Source organism: Vigna unguiculata, chromosome 1, assembly GCF_037176805.1.
Source record: "Vigna unguiculata cultivar grain cowpea cultivar isolate G323 ecotype 2 chromosome 1, ASM3717680v1, whole genome shotgun sequence".
NCBI lineage: Eukaryota > Viridiplantae > Streptophyta > Magnoliopsida > Fabales > Fabaceae > Vigna > Vigna unguiculata.
This window is the reverse complement of record NC_140792.1, coordinates 5890571-5906017: the sequence shown is the minus strand read 5'-3', so window position 1 is coordinate 5906017 and position 15447 is coordinate 5890571.

The window sequence follows — 15447 nt, the reverse complement described above, 5'->3', positions numbered from 1 at the left end:
TTAAAAAATATTTTTTGTTTCTTTTTAGCATTATTGTCTTATTAATTTTGGGGAAAATTAACATTTTAAAAATCACGTCAACTTTGCATTTTTAATTATAGGTACCGCCCTCGGGCGGGCGCTGTAGGGTGCTAACACCTTCCTTACGCGTAACCGACTCTCGGATCCAGAATCTGGTTTTTCGCAGACTTGTCTTATCTTTATGGTTTTCCATAGTTTTCCAGAATAACTATGGTGGCGACTCCAAATCTCTTTTTCAAACTCGTTTTCTATTTTTTTGGTTCGTCGTCCCGTCGCGATTCCGGTTGCGACAAACATCCCAACCGAATATTACGGATTTAAATATTAAAATAAAGAAATATAATTAAACTGCATTTAATTAAATGTCATTTCTCCAAAAACACGGGAAATTTTAAAACTTTTATCACCTCAACAATAATCCAAAATCCATAATAATAAGTACTACTATAACTATTAAAAGTTTAATAATATCAATGATTATAATTTATTTGAAATCATCAAAATAATATAAAAACTCTGAGAAAATCCTTCTCCTAAGTCTAGCCCCGCTCCGGCTTTATGCCTCACTAGACTCACCTGCAACATCATCTGCTCACGTATACCGCGTATACGATCATTGCCACACACAAGCAAATAGGGTGAGCTAACAGAATAAAAATATATACAATACATTTATATATACAACACAATCACACCAAAGGAATTTCATCCTTTGATATCATCCCACATAGCCACAACCATGTTAAACGTGTTCTATGTCTTCTAGTGAGTACCTCAAGATGTCTTGCTGCCACACCTATCGGCCACAACCGATAGAGCACGTGCGGGAAACCATGCTAGGAATCACACACTGTAACGTCATGTGGAGTTCCCAATACGAACATAGCTCGTAATGTCCCAAGACTACCAAACTCGTCAGCTAATTACTAAGGAGGGCAATCTATCTAGACCCATCCATGCGGGCCATAACCAACACACTCACACCGACAACACTCGCCAACCCGAGCCACAACTCAAGAGTTCCTCGTGTTCATCTGCCATCCCGAGCCACAACTCGAGGGATGCCATTTTGAGCCACAACTCAAGGAATGACACGTGCTCAACCCCTATCCCAAGCCACAACTCAAGGGATACGTTCCGAGCTACAACTCAAGGAACACCAGCAAACTGACCTTTAAGTTATCCTAGAAGCCTTGTAGACCATGCAAATCACACAAGCAAAAATATAATTCTGCTACAGCAATATCGCCTGGCGCTACTCACGAGGCGCCAAGCACCTACCACTTCCAGACCGTCTAGAGGGTATGATGAGTTCGAACCTTTGCTCTCATTAAGTGTTCAAATTTTGGGGATTTAATCTCATTTTTGCGCTTAAGAATTGATTTTAGTTGCATAATATATTATTGAATATTCTTATCGTTTAATAATGCAACCAGAATTTAATTTAGGTCCTTAAGAGTGTAAATTGGGAATATTTCAAGTCATAAAATAAGTCCAAAAATCAGAATTTTGGAGAGGAATATTTCAGGAGCTAAATGCACCCTAATTTTTATTTTTACACCCCCTTCTGCAATTGGTCATCTAATTCTGAAAAGGAATATTTTTGGAGTTAAATGCACCTCCAATTTTTATTTTTCACACCCCTCCTAAAATTGGGTCTTCTGACTCTGTTCTGCACCCCTTCTTTTTACTATTTTGCACCCTTAATATCACTTAACCTTCACTCAACCAGATTACACCACGTGGGAATCCTCCACTTACTAAAATAACCAATTAAAGATTTCCACGTCATCAATCATCCACTCACTAAAATAACCACTTAAAACTTACCACGTCATCAATCCTCCACTCACTAAGCTACCCAATCATGGAATGAAACCTCATCACCCTATCTTCTTCACACAACCAAAACCCTAACCCTAATTTTCCTTCTCACCCACCATCTCCATGTCGCAGCCGTCACCCTCCAAAATAAATATATTATGCAACTAAAATCAATTCTTAAGCGCAAAAATGAGATTAAATCCCCAAAATTTGAACACTTAATGAGAGCAAAGGTTCAAACTCATCATACTCTCAAGACGGTTTGGAAGTGGAAGGTGTTTGGCACCTTGTGAGCAGCGCCAGGCGATATTGCTACAGCAGAATTATATTTTTGCTTGCGTGATTTGCATGGTCTACAAGGCTTCTAGGATAACTTAAAGGTTGGCTTGTTGGTGTTCCTTGAGTTGTAGCTCGGAACGTATCCCTTGAATTATGGCTCGAGATAGGAATTAAGCACGTGGCATTCCTTGAGTTGTGGCTCAGAATGACAAATCTTGAGTTATGGCTTGGGATGGCGGATGAACACGAGAAACTCTTGAGTTGTGGTTCGGGTTGGCGAGTCTTGTCGATGTGAGTGTGCTGGTTGTGGCCCGCACGGATGGATCCGGATAGATTGCCCTCCTCAGTAATTAGCTGACGAGTTTGGTAGTCTTGGGACATTACGAACTATGTTCGTATTGGGAAATCCACCTGGCGTTACGGTGTGTGATCCGTAGCATGATTTCCGGCACATGCTCTATCAATTGTGGCTGACAGGTGTGGCAGCAAGACATCCTGAGGTAATCATTAGAAGACGTAGAACACGGTTAACATGGTTGTGGCCATGTGGGATGATATCAAAGGATGGAATTCCTTTGGTGTGATTGTGTTGTATATATAAATGTATTGTATATATGTTTATTCTGTTAGCTCACCCTATCTGCTTGTGTGTGACGATGATTGTAAACGTGGTATCTGTGAGCAGATTGTAAGACCCGTGAAAATTAATTAATTAAATAATTAATTAATTAATAAATGCAGGTAGTAGGAGCCTTTATGACATTAAATATTGTTTGATGTGACATGAAAGAATACTAGCTCAAGTGGTTGAGAGTACTTGGTTTGTGTGAAAGGACTTGGGTTTGAGTCCTATGGTTTGTGTTATTTTTGATAATATATTTGTGAATGGCGAGTGATATCATAATTATAGGATTATAATAGTTATCACTAAATATGAATTGGCATAGTGGTTGTGCTTTGGCCTTATAAGTGGAAGGTCACGGGTTCAAACCTTGATAGACAGGATTAACCTTTATTTTTGCCAAATTTAGCTTGGAATGAATGTGAAAAGGTAGAGGGAACCCTAGCAGAAGGGGCAGCCAAGAGGGTCTAGAAAACCATCTTGTAATTACCATTGAATATGTATTAAACCCACAATGAAACCAATTTTCGTTTTAGCTCCTTAAACCAACATTAAAAGACCTATAAAAGGCAAATTTAGGGGAAAAGAAAGGGTTTCTATAGTTGTTGTTTTTGGGATTCAAAGGGAGAACGAAATTTGGGTTGGGAGTGGTGAGTTTTGGGTGCACAAGAGGTGAATTTGGAGAAGGCTTGAGGAGAAGCATTCTTTTCTTCTCAATTTTAATCACGAACTCCAGGTTAGGGGAGTTATCCTTTGCGTGTGTAAATTTCATGATTTGTATATGGTTCTGTGCCATTATAATCTCCATTGAAATCTGTATTGTATGAATTCTGGATTATGTGCACTGTGTTTAAGAATTGGCTTGGTTGTGTTTAGTTGCAAAACCTTTTTATGCTTCATTTGATTAGGGAGTGAGGGTTTTGGTATGGAATGGTTAGAGATGGTTCAATCTCGAGTTGGGGTATTTTGAATGGATGAAATAACATGTTCTGATGTTTGTTGGTCATTATCTTATGCTTGGGAATGTGTGAATTGCGTTTTGGCCTAGTTTTGGTGTTGTTGGTGCATGAACAGTGGCGAAACTCTACAAGTTTCGCCCGAGCGAGTCTCTCTCGCCTAGGCGAGAGTTGCAGAAGCTCGTTTAGGGTTTTGGTTTGAGTTTTTCGCTCAGGCGACCAAGTTAGGAGTTGAGCGACACGTTCTCTCACTCAGGCGAGATTGGCTCGCCTAAGCGAGGTCGCGAGAAAACCTGGACGTTTTGAGCGCGACTTCTCGCCCAGGCGAGGGGTTTTGGAGTGTTGAGCGACATATACACTCACTTGGGCGAGAATGGATCGCCTAAGCGAGGTCGCGATGAGACTTGATTTTTTTTTATTGAATCCTCGTCCAGGCGAGGAGATTTGTGTATTGAATGACTTAGGGTCTCGCTTAGGCGAGAAGAGCTCGCCTAAGCGAGATGAAGTGGTACAACCATTGTTACACGCTCGCTCAAGCGATTTGGGTTAGCTTAAGCGAGGCTGAAGGTCTAGCCTGGGCGAAGGTCCCTGGCTTAAGCGAGAATGATGCATTATCTATGTTTGTGTGAGTTATTTGAGCTGGTTTATTTTTTGTTCCTAAATTCTAGGGATTTTATGCTTGTGTTGGTGATGTTTGGGCTTGAAGGACTAAGTCCATAGCATTGTGGGATGTGCTTGGAATGAGTCGCGAGCGAGGAGTTCGTGATGGGTGGATCGCATACGGAATGTGAACTATTTAGTTCACCGGAGGTACTCTTGTTGGGATGAATGGGCGAGGGAGTTCAATTCATGCTCAACTTGAGAATGCTATGAGCGAGGGAGTTCATAGTAGGAAAAACGGGTATGCGGTCCAGGTCCGAGCGAGGAGTTCGGATGACGGATGAGGAAGTTCGTGAAGCAAGACTACAAGCGGGATAGGCTTGTAGGTTGGATCACGAGCAAGGAGGGTCGTGGAGGCACATGAAATCCCAGAGTTAGAATACATGCATGAACTCATATTGGTTATGAGTGTGGGAATGTGGGTGTTTTTGGAAAATAAACAAATGATTACTTATGAATGAGCTGGGGATTTAATTTCATATTTGATTATATTTATGTGCATAGCTCACCCTATCTGTTTGTGTGTGGCGATGATCGAATGACTTTTTATCCGGGAGCAGATGATGTTTCAGGTGAGCTAGGAGATGCATAGTGGCGGAGAGTGAGGCTAGTGACGTGGGGAATTTTTATAAAGCATGTTATTTAAATTTCATGTAATTTAGAATTATTGAATTTTTACTACTTTATGGTTATTTAAATTGTAAAGGTGAACTTTGGAATAGTTGACTATTAATAATTTATTATGGATGTTTAAAGTTTAAATTTCTCGCGTTAAGGGAAATGGTTCATTAATAAATGAGGTATTATTTATATAAATTGTTATTTTTTTTAGTAATATCCGGTAGGGATGTTACACAGATGATGTTGTAGGTGGGTCTGGTGAGGCATAGAGCCGGAGCAGGGCTAGACTTGGGAGAAGGATTTTCTCAGAGTTTTTATATTGCTTTTATGATTTCTAATAAATTGTAATCATTGATATTATTAGACTTTTGATAATTATAATAGTATTTATTATTATGGATTTTGGATTATTATTGAGGTAATTAAAGTTTTAAAATTTCCCGCATTTTTGAGGAAATGATATTTAATTAAATGCGGTTTAATTATATTTCTTTATTTTAATATTTAAATTCATAACATCCGATCGGGATGTTACAAGTATTACATTCGGATTTTACCTATGAATATGTAACATTGAGAAACATACAAATTTTTTTGTAAGTAATGTAAAAAAAGGTTTTCCTGCCAAATTTTCATATGTAAAATTCGTAGGTACATTTGGCGTGTTATTACATGAATTTTTGTGAAGGGTATTATTCGTAGGTAATGGTATAGGCTTCGTAGGTAATTAAAAAAATTGACCTACTAATTTTACACACGAATTTTGAAATAATACTTACTAAAAGTTAAAACCCAAAATATGATAGCTTTAGTTTCATACTCACCAAAGTCTCGCACTCACTCACTCTTAAATTTTCTCATTTGCACTCTCTCACGCTCACTCACAAAGAGTACGAAGTTTCTTATCTTTGAGTTTATTTATTAAGAATGATAGTATCAATGAATTGTGAATTATATTGTGTTGCTATGTTGCAATATCGTGTGTGACACTTGATTGAGCATGTTTTATTTATTTTTGGTTTAGTTATGGATTCATTTTGTTCAAAACTCTTGATAAGAAAAATTAAGGTTTGACCAACAAGGGTGCCAAAGGGATTTTGTTTGAAATGGGACCAGTGTAAATACATGAACTTCAACCATTGTCAAATATAAGAAGGCAAAAACTCAAATATAAGCTGATTATTTAATCTTCACAACTCTAGTTAAGTTTGTGCTTTGTAACTTATAGTTGGGATAGTACGCATAAATTTTAGTGCTTTATATTTTTATTACAACCCACCATAGAATTAGAGATTCCAAATTATTCACTAGCCTACTTTCACATCTCTATGTTTTTCGCTAACATTCTCATGACTATGTATGCATCTTTATCCATTAACTTAGTTATCGAGATGGATTTCCCTTATAAAACAAGAAAATATTGTTTTTTGAAAATTCATGAAAATATTTCTTTGTCTTTGTTTTTTGAAAATTCATGAAAATATTTCAAGGAAAAGCTATAATTTTTTAATTACTTTGTCTCACCTTTTTAATTCCTTTGTGGTTTTTAATTATTTTGTCTCTTAATTGTAGGATTTTCTAATTATACTCATCCTCACTTCATCTCAATTGTGGCCACATCAATGTCCATTCAAGAAACCTTTACTCCTATTCCTATGGATGATCAATAAGAACAAGAACAATTTGTATAACTAAATGTAGGTGAATCAAATCTTAAGGAGTAAAATGATGTTCCTATAAATTTAATTCCGGGTGAAATGGAAAGCTCAACTCCAACTGTGAATTCAAAGAAGTCAATTTCAGATGTTTGGAATCATTTTAAGAGACAAAAAATATATGAAAATTGGAAAGTTGTATGCAATTATTTTCAGAAAAGGCTTTTGAGTGATCGAAGGCAGGGTACATCGCATTTGCAAAATCATTTTAAGACTTGTAAGCTTCGAACAACACGAGACATAAAACAAGTATTTTTAAAACTAGGCATGCACTTCGAAAGATGAAAATCCTACGTGATTATCCAATGTCAATGTTTGATGACATTGGTTTTAAAGATTTTTGTGTTGCTTAACAACCTCTATTCAAGGTAGTTTCTTAGAACTCTAAAAAAATGACAGTATGAGGAGTATAATGAAGAAAAAAAGAAAATGAAATTACTACTGTCAATGATTCAAATTGAGTTGCAATTACAACGAATATATGGAGTGCTAGTAATTAAAATAGAGGATACATGACTATAATAGCTCACTTTATTGATGATTTATGTAGACTACAAAGTCAACTTGTGAGGTAATAACATCATACTACTATTTGTACATTAACTTTGTTCTTATTGACTACATTATTAAAATTTGGTCTTTCAAAATAGGTTTATGTATATGCCTACTCCTCATACTAGTCAAGTTCTTGGTGAAATGTTGGTTCAATGTTTAATGGATTGGAATTTAGATAGAAAAGTTTCTACTTTGACAGTTGATAATTATACTATAAATGATGTTATGATTAAACGCATTTTAGATAAGATTTCACCTAAGTCTCTTATTTTGGTTGGCCAATTATTTCACATACGGTGTTGTGCACATATATTGATTTAATTGCGAAGGTTGGTTTGTCTATAATTGGTAATGTCATTGAAAAAGTTAGAGAAAGTGCCAATTATTAGACAATAACACCTAAAAGAGAAGAAAAAATTATAAAGACATGAGCTCACTTGAGTATTCCATTTAGTAGAAAATTAGTTCCTGATGTATTTGATTGACTGTCACTTGGTGAAATTCTATATTTTTTAAGCTTCAAATAGTCATACAATACAAAGATGTATTTGATTGACTGTCACAACGAGAGAGTCAGTATTGCCTAATGCACATCATTGGAAAATGGTAAATGAAATTTGTCAAAAGTTGAAAATATTTTACAACGTCACACTCTTGTTCTCTAGTACTTCATATCCAACTATTAATATTTTCTTTCCAAAGGTATGCCAAATTAAGTTGGCTTTAATGGAATGGGTTGACCCTCTAATTTCTATTATTCATTAAATGGTTGCATCCATTATTTTAAAATTTAACAAGCTTTGGGGTGTGAAAAGAGGGGTGATGGTTATATGTGTGTTAGACCTCAGGTATAAAATTGATTTGTTGGATTATTTTTCCCCCAAGATATATGAAGAGGAATCTGATTATGAAATTGAAAAAGTGAAGACTCTTTGTAAGGACTTGGTAAGAGAGTATGAAATGAACATGAAAGGTAAAAAGTTAGTTTCTGTGTCAGAATCCAAACATAAATGTAGGTTAAAGTCTTAATGGAAGAATAAATGGATGGAGGAGAGATTTTGCAAAACATCAAATTGCAAAGAAAACCAAACCATCAAATTATAAGTTAGAACTTCATTATTACCTGGAGGAACCAACACTACCTAATTTAAATGAAGAATTTGATATCTTAGTTTGGTGGAAAGCTAATGGGTTAAAATATGTAATCTTGCAAATGATTGCAAGAGATTTTCTAATCATTCTTATCATAACTGTTGCTTTTGAGTATTCTTTTAGTACTAGTGGTCGATTTCTCACTCCACATCGCAGTACATTACATCTATACACTTTAGAGCCATTGATGTGTGTTCAAGATTGGTTATGGACTGACATAAAAGGTAATTAAATTAACATTTCAAATTACATATTTATGTATATTAATACTAATTGTTACAATGAGTGAATTGATTTTCCTTTTTAGGTTCTTTCCAATCGAAAATGGTCAAGATGAAACTTAATACAATACTATAGGAGATAATTGATGATGATGTTAGTACTTTTTATCTGATATTTATTTGTGTGTTATTTGTTCCAGGAATTAAGTGGTCAAACTGAAGATAATAAGGATAAATATTATAGTGTTATTTTTGTAAAAATTGTTTTATAGGCTACTTCTATTTGAATTTGGATGTATGCTTTAAGTACTATATGTTTTTTATTCTTTTTGCAATTTTATTTTGATCTCATTTAAAAATTAATAAAATAAATTATTTTTAAATATTCGAGAGTATACATGGGTACTTATGGGTTTAAGAAAATTCGTGAGTTTTTTTATGCGAGTAGCGAGGCGGGTTTTGGGTAGGGTTTTTCGTGCGGGTCAGGTTGCGGTAGGCACTTTGCGTGCTTAATGTAACATCTCTACTGAAAATTACTTATTTAAAATAATTAATTAAGAAAAGAACATCAAACATCAAAACTTTTATTATTCCCAAACACGGGAAAATTTAAAAGTATATTCAAAGCGCCAAAGATCAATTAAAGCTATAATAATAGTCTTATTACAATTTCCAAAAAAATCCAATAAAATAACAGAAAACATAAATAAGTTCCTAGCTCGAATCCCAAGCTAGCCCCTCTCTCCATCTCAAGTGTTAGCAGCATCACCTGTATCATCAACTACTCCTGTGTAAGGAATCACACGATTATTGCCAAGCACAAACAGAAAGGGTGAGCTCAATAATAAAAGAAACACGTCAATTCAATAATATAATTACACCCAACTATATTATTAAAATTAGACCTTGGCCAAGTTCTTAATACCCTAAGGCTTTTCAACATTCAATTCACATAACAAAGTTAGCCATCGACTCAGGCTTTATGATGCTCACACGAACCTGCCCGTTCGTGGTCCTATCTCTACGAACCTCCCCGCTCATAGTCCTAATCTACGAACCTGCCCGCCCGTAGTCCAACACACGTGATCCACAAGCTACGTATCTCCCTGCAAGTAACATCTCTCAAGTGTGAGCACGGAACATACGAACCTACCTCGCTCGTATCCCCACACGAGAGCAACTGGATATGAACCTACTCGCTCATACCATCACGTGTTAACCACCATCCATGAACCTACCCGTTCATGGCACAACATCTCCTGATCCACGTCTGCATCAATGTGTACAAACAACGCACATAAACTGCACTAAACTTGCTTGGGCTAGAAGCCTTAGCGCAAGCGACCAGGTCTGTCTCGCTTATGCTAAGCTTCCTCGCTTGAGCGAGCGTGCTACAGGGACTCACTGTGAAGTCTCGCTTAGGCAAGCCTTTCTCGCCTGGGCGAGATTGTCCTTCACCCGAAAAAACAAGGTCTCTCGCCTAGGCGGCGAGACAAGCAAAGCATACATCCCTTCACGACTTCTCGCTTAGGCGAGATACTCTATCGCCCAAAACAGAGCTCTTCGCCTAAGCGAGATGCTCAAGCGGAACCCCACAGTACCCTCGATTTCTCGCTTAGGCATGATACGCTCGCCTGAGCGAGATGCTCGAGTACAAACAAACTCAAGTTTCTACTATTCTTGCCTAGGCGAGCCTTGCTCGCTTGAGCGGAAATAGCAGACATCATCTCTGTTTTAGCATGTAAACACCAAATTTCAAGCCAAAACCCAATCCCAAACCTTACCAACAATCTATTTTGACAAGTCAATCACAAAAGACAAATTATAGACCCAATTAGACTCCCAAAACATGAATATTAGCCACACCCAATCATGCATTGCCGAAACCCTGGTCACATTCATATAAAAACTTAAGGGTTTGCTCAAACAACATCAAAAACAGTCAAGGCTCAATCTAATCACATAAAGCACAACAATTTCATGGCAAGGATAAATTTATTCATGCATGTTACAAAATACACAAAAATTCACAATTATATAGATAAGCGAAAGAACTTTCCTAACCTGGTTTTCCTCTACTCAAAAAGAAAAGAACATTGATAGTTCTTCTTGCCCCAATTTGGATTCCCTTAGTACTCTCCCAACTCAGCTTCCTTAAAGCCTTCTGACTCTCTTTCTTACTCAAAATTTGTCCTCTATTTTCACTCTAGGTTTCAGACTTCAAAAACCCTTCTAATTACCTTATTTTCCCTTTTTATATGGTCCCTAAATATGGTTAATAGCAAAAAAACGAAAAGTGGCATTTTAATGTCTATAATTATCTTTCATAGACCATTATGGGCTGTTTTTCTCAGCTTCCTTGTTTGCCGATTGCCTCTAGGGTTTTCCCACCCTTTCACATTCATATCACACTTATGTTAGCAAAAGAATAATTAAGTCAATTTCATTCCCAGCAAGGTTTGAACACACAACCATGAAATCACAAAGTCAAAGCACAACCAATTCATGTTTCGTGATAATTCTAATAATGCACAAAATAAAATATCATACAATTGGCATACATAGGACTTGAACCCAAGTCCTCTCACACAATCAAGCACTCTCAACCATTTGAGCTAATACTTTTCCACGTCATAACAATTAGCATTAAATGCCATAAAGGATTCTACTACCCGCATTTATTAAATAATTATTTATTTAATTATTTAAATTTCTCGGGTCTTACACTCTACTCGACCCATTGCGATCCCTAGATAAATCTTAGAGCGTTATCTTTATAAGACTTGTTTTATAAGTTACTTCTATTTGAATTTGGATGTATGTTTTAAATAAAGATAAATATGTTTTTAGTCCCTGAAGTATTAGGTCATATTAGAAATGGTCCCTGATCGAAACTTAAGCACTATTTGGTCCCTTTCTTTTCAAAAATATTAATTTTGGTCCTTATTTTTTAACACCGTTAGAATTTATCCTAAGTGGCTAACGATGTTCTAGTTCAGCGTTTATTATGACATGTGTACTAACACATATGTGACACGTGTCATTTTATTTTTAATTGAAATTTCGAATTTTGAATTTAATTATGGACTTTTTAGGAGGTTTTCTTAAAAATAATAAAAATAAAAATAAAAAAGAGAGAGCTAGGAGCTTCTTAGAAAAGCTTCTCTTTCTTCATCAAAATAGAAATAGACTAGGGTGGGTGTGGCAGCTAGGTCGTAATGGGAAAGGACAAATTAGGGATCGAAAATGAGGGAAAGCCATGACTTGGAAACATACTTGAAACGGAAAATGGATTTCACCGGCAATCTCAGAAGAATTGCTCTGATCACTTCCAAATGGAGAAGAAGAAGAAGAGCGTGGTTGTTCATGTCACACAACGTACAATCACAAAGCAAGAAGGGGAACAAGAAGGTTGAACGACTAAAGGAAGGAGGAGAAACTTCGATTGCAGTCGAGGGCACGACAACGGCGTGGTGAGGCGGTGTGGCTCCCAACCATGGTTCCGCGCGTGAAGGAGAATAGAAGAAATTGCACTAGGGAAAAAAAAGGAAGTAGTTGTTAATGGTGACTCTGACTATGACTAGTGTTGTCGAAGACAACCTTGGTCGACAATAGTGGAGACGAAGACGAGTGGTGGCTGATCCTAGTGCCACTTCTTTGAGGATTTCGCGTGACAGAGGATGAATAGAAGGTCTCGAGTGCGAAAAGGATGAAGAATGGAATAGTTTTGACATTAGCGGTAGCGGTGGCACCTTCGAGTTCGCTGCCATGGTGACTTTCTTGGTTTTGTGCACAATGGAAGGGTAGAAGCCTTGGTCCCTTTCTGTTTTGACGACGAAGGAGAAGCTTTTCTGAGAAGTCCCTAGGTTCTCTTTTCTTTGAAGAAAAACCCCCTAAAAATTTATTAATTAGAATGTAGCCTCCATTTTCAAAATTTGAATTTTCAATTAAAAATAAAATATGACACGTGTCACTTATGTGTCAATACACATGTCATATTAGAGATGCTGAACTAGAACATTGTTAGCCACTTACAAGAGATTCTAACGGTGTGAAAAAATAAGGACCAAAATCAATACTTTTGAAAAGAAAGGGACCAAACATTGCTTAAGTTTCGATCAAAGACTATTTCCAATTTGACCTAATACTTCAGGGACTAAAAACATATTTTTCCCTTTTAAATACTATCAATTTCGATTTATGTTTTAAATATATATTTAGTTGTCTTGAGACTACTATTTGGATGTACGTTTTAAGTACTATTTATTTTTTTTATTCTTTTTTGCAATTTTATTTGGATCTCATTTAAAAACTAATAAAATATATTATTTTTAAATATTCACAGGTATGTATCCATGTGTACCCACATGTTTTCTTTTATCTGGGTATTTAGCGTGTAGCAGGGCAAGATTCAGGTAGGATTTTTTCGTGTGGGTCAGGTTGCAGGTAGATACTATCCGCGCCCAACCTGAGTCATTACCATCTCCAATCCAGCCTTTGCAACATCAGACAATCGAAAACCATAACCGCAAAACCCAAGCGGTAGCACCCCAAAATGTTGCAACATAGAAGAAATAGAAAAAATAAAAACCAAGCAAAAAGCAGAAGAATGCAACTAAAACGCACAAAACTCCCTCCCCTTAGATCGTAAGCAGTGTGCTACCCCGAAATAATACTGATTTGGAGCCCCAACGTAGTAAGTACCGACCATGTACCAATCAAAGGCCCACTTCCAAGGGATCAATTTCAAGATGATATGGACTCGTTAGGCCTTACACTATCATACGAGGGAGCGGATGCCTCAACGGTCACATTCCCTCTAAAAGATTTCTACCACCTCAATCATAAGACCTAATGAATCTGTAACTTCAGAGTAGTAGACAATAATTGACAATAGTCCGAATATAAAAAGGGGAGAGTAGGCACTTCATGGGGGGACTTTTTACACACTTGGTTTTTCCAAACGTAATCCAGTCGAATATCGACTGGCTCGTTCCAAAGGTTGACCTCGTCATCGCTACCTTGACAGTACGTCGACAAGAATATACCACATGGTAAATACCATAAGGGTGTAAATCATGAGAACAACAAGAAAGATAAAACATCAACAAACACATAATAGTTCCCCATGTAAATGGAAACAAAACATACCCTAATGGTAGACGGTAAGAAAAGATGAGCCTCAAGCACTAACAACAACACTGGGAAACGTGTAAATGAATGTGCCCTACGGAGAAGACAAAGGAACAATGAAAAAGGAGAAAGTCAAAAATGTGAATTTTTTATGGTAAAAAATTGAGTGCTCTTATCGAAACAAAAAATGCAGCATTAAAGCACTGAGGCCAAAGAATAGTTCCCCTTGACCTTGGGAGTTAACCTTTAATTTTTAGGCAAAGTAGTTACTAAAATAGTAACCAACTAACCAAAATATATCTCTTATACAAAATATTGTTATAAAATATCAACTATTAATAAGACAAACATAGGCTCAATTCCTGGGCCTATAGACTTTAGGTCAACTTTGGGACGTCTTATCCACCTTCAAAAATCAAGTCGGGCCCCAGACAACTAGGACAATACAAAAATAAACCATCAAAGATGTTAAAAAGTTAAAGGAACAATTACTTGTGCAACTCAACATTGATCGTTTGATGAATGACACATATGAGGTAAGGTAAAAGGCAATGATGACCTGTAATGAAATTGTACCGTCCAAAGAATGGCTGACATCAACATGCTCATTTCGATTCTGACTCGATAAATATTTATCATAAAACAACGAGTTTCATTAATTATTTGTAATGGATCGAGGTGACAACCAAGGAATCCGAGCAGGATCTAAGATGAACAAGGAATCCGAGCAAGATCTAGGCTAAATAAGGAATCTGAGTAGGATTTGGGCCGAGCAAGGTTTGGGTCGATCAGGATTTGGGTCGAGCAGTGTTTGGGCCGAATAGGATTTGGGTTGAGTAGGATTTGGGTCGAGCAGGATTTGGGTCGAGCAAGATTTGGGTCGAGCAGAATTTGGGTCAAGCAGGATTTGGGCCGAGTAGGATCTGGCCAAGTTTATCGGCAAAGAGTTAGGATATGGTTTTTGGATATTTCTTATAATGGGAAGATTCCCGACTTTGGGGGAGTGGAGATCATGTATGACTTTTCTTTTTCTATAAATAAAACACTCACTCCTCTAGCAAGGGAAAAATTATTTTGGGCCTTAGTGTTCTTAAGTTGACCTAGGTCGAAAAATTTCTCCTTACATTTTGTCTTTGATGAGCTGAGAAGGAAATTTGTTCCCGATTTTGTTTCCCTAAGATACGAGACCAAAACAGTGGCGCCCACCATGGGGCTGGTAAAATGACGTCCCAACCACAATGACGTGAATAAATCACGATGATAAAGTAGTCCACGATGAAAGCATCAATGGCGAAGTTGGGAAGGGAGAAGAAATGACAAATGTCTTTTTGATTCTCGACGATGAGGGCTCGTGATTACCTCTGATGAGGTTTATGCGGTGGTAGTCTTGACGAAGCTAAATGGAGAGGTGAGCTCTAGGTTGACCTCGAAGCAAGAAGGGGTCCGACAATGGTCAGTCCTAGGTCTACTATATCCTCTTTATAAACTTTTCATTTGTATTAATTTTCCTTATAATCAATAGCTCATGAATTACCCATTTTACAAGGCAACCAAAGAAACTTAAACTCGACTGAAAAGCAGGTTGGCCCCTGCCAAACTAAAAATGCCTAAAGCAGGTCGACCTCTACCAAACCAAAAATGCCTAAAGCAGGTCGACCCGTACAATCTACAAATTTCAGCTTGGCTGG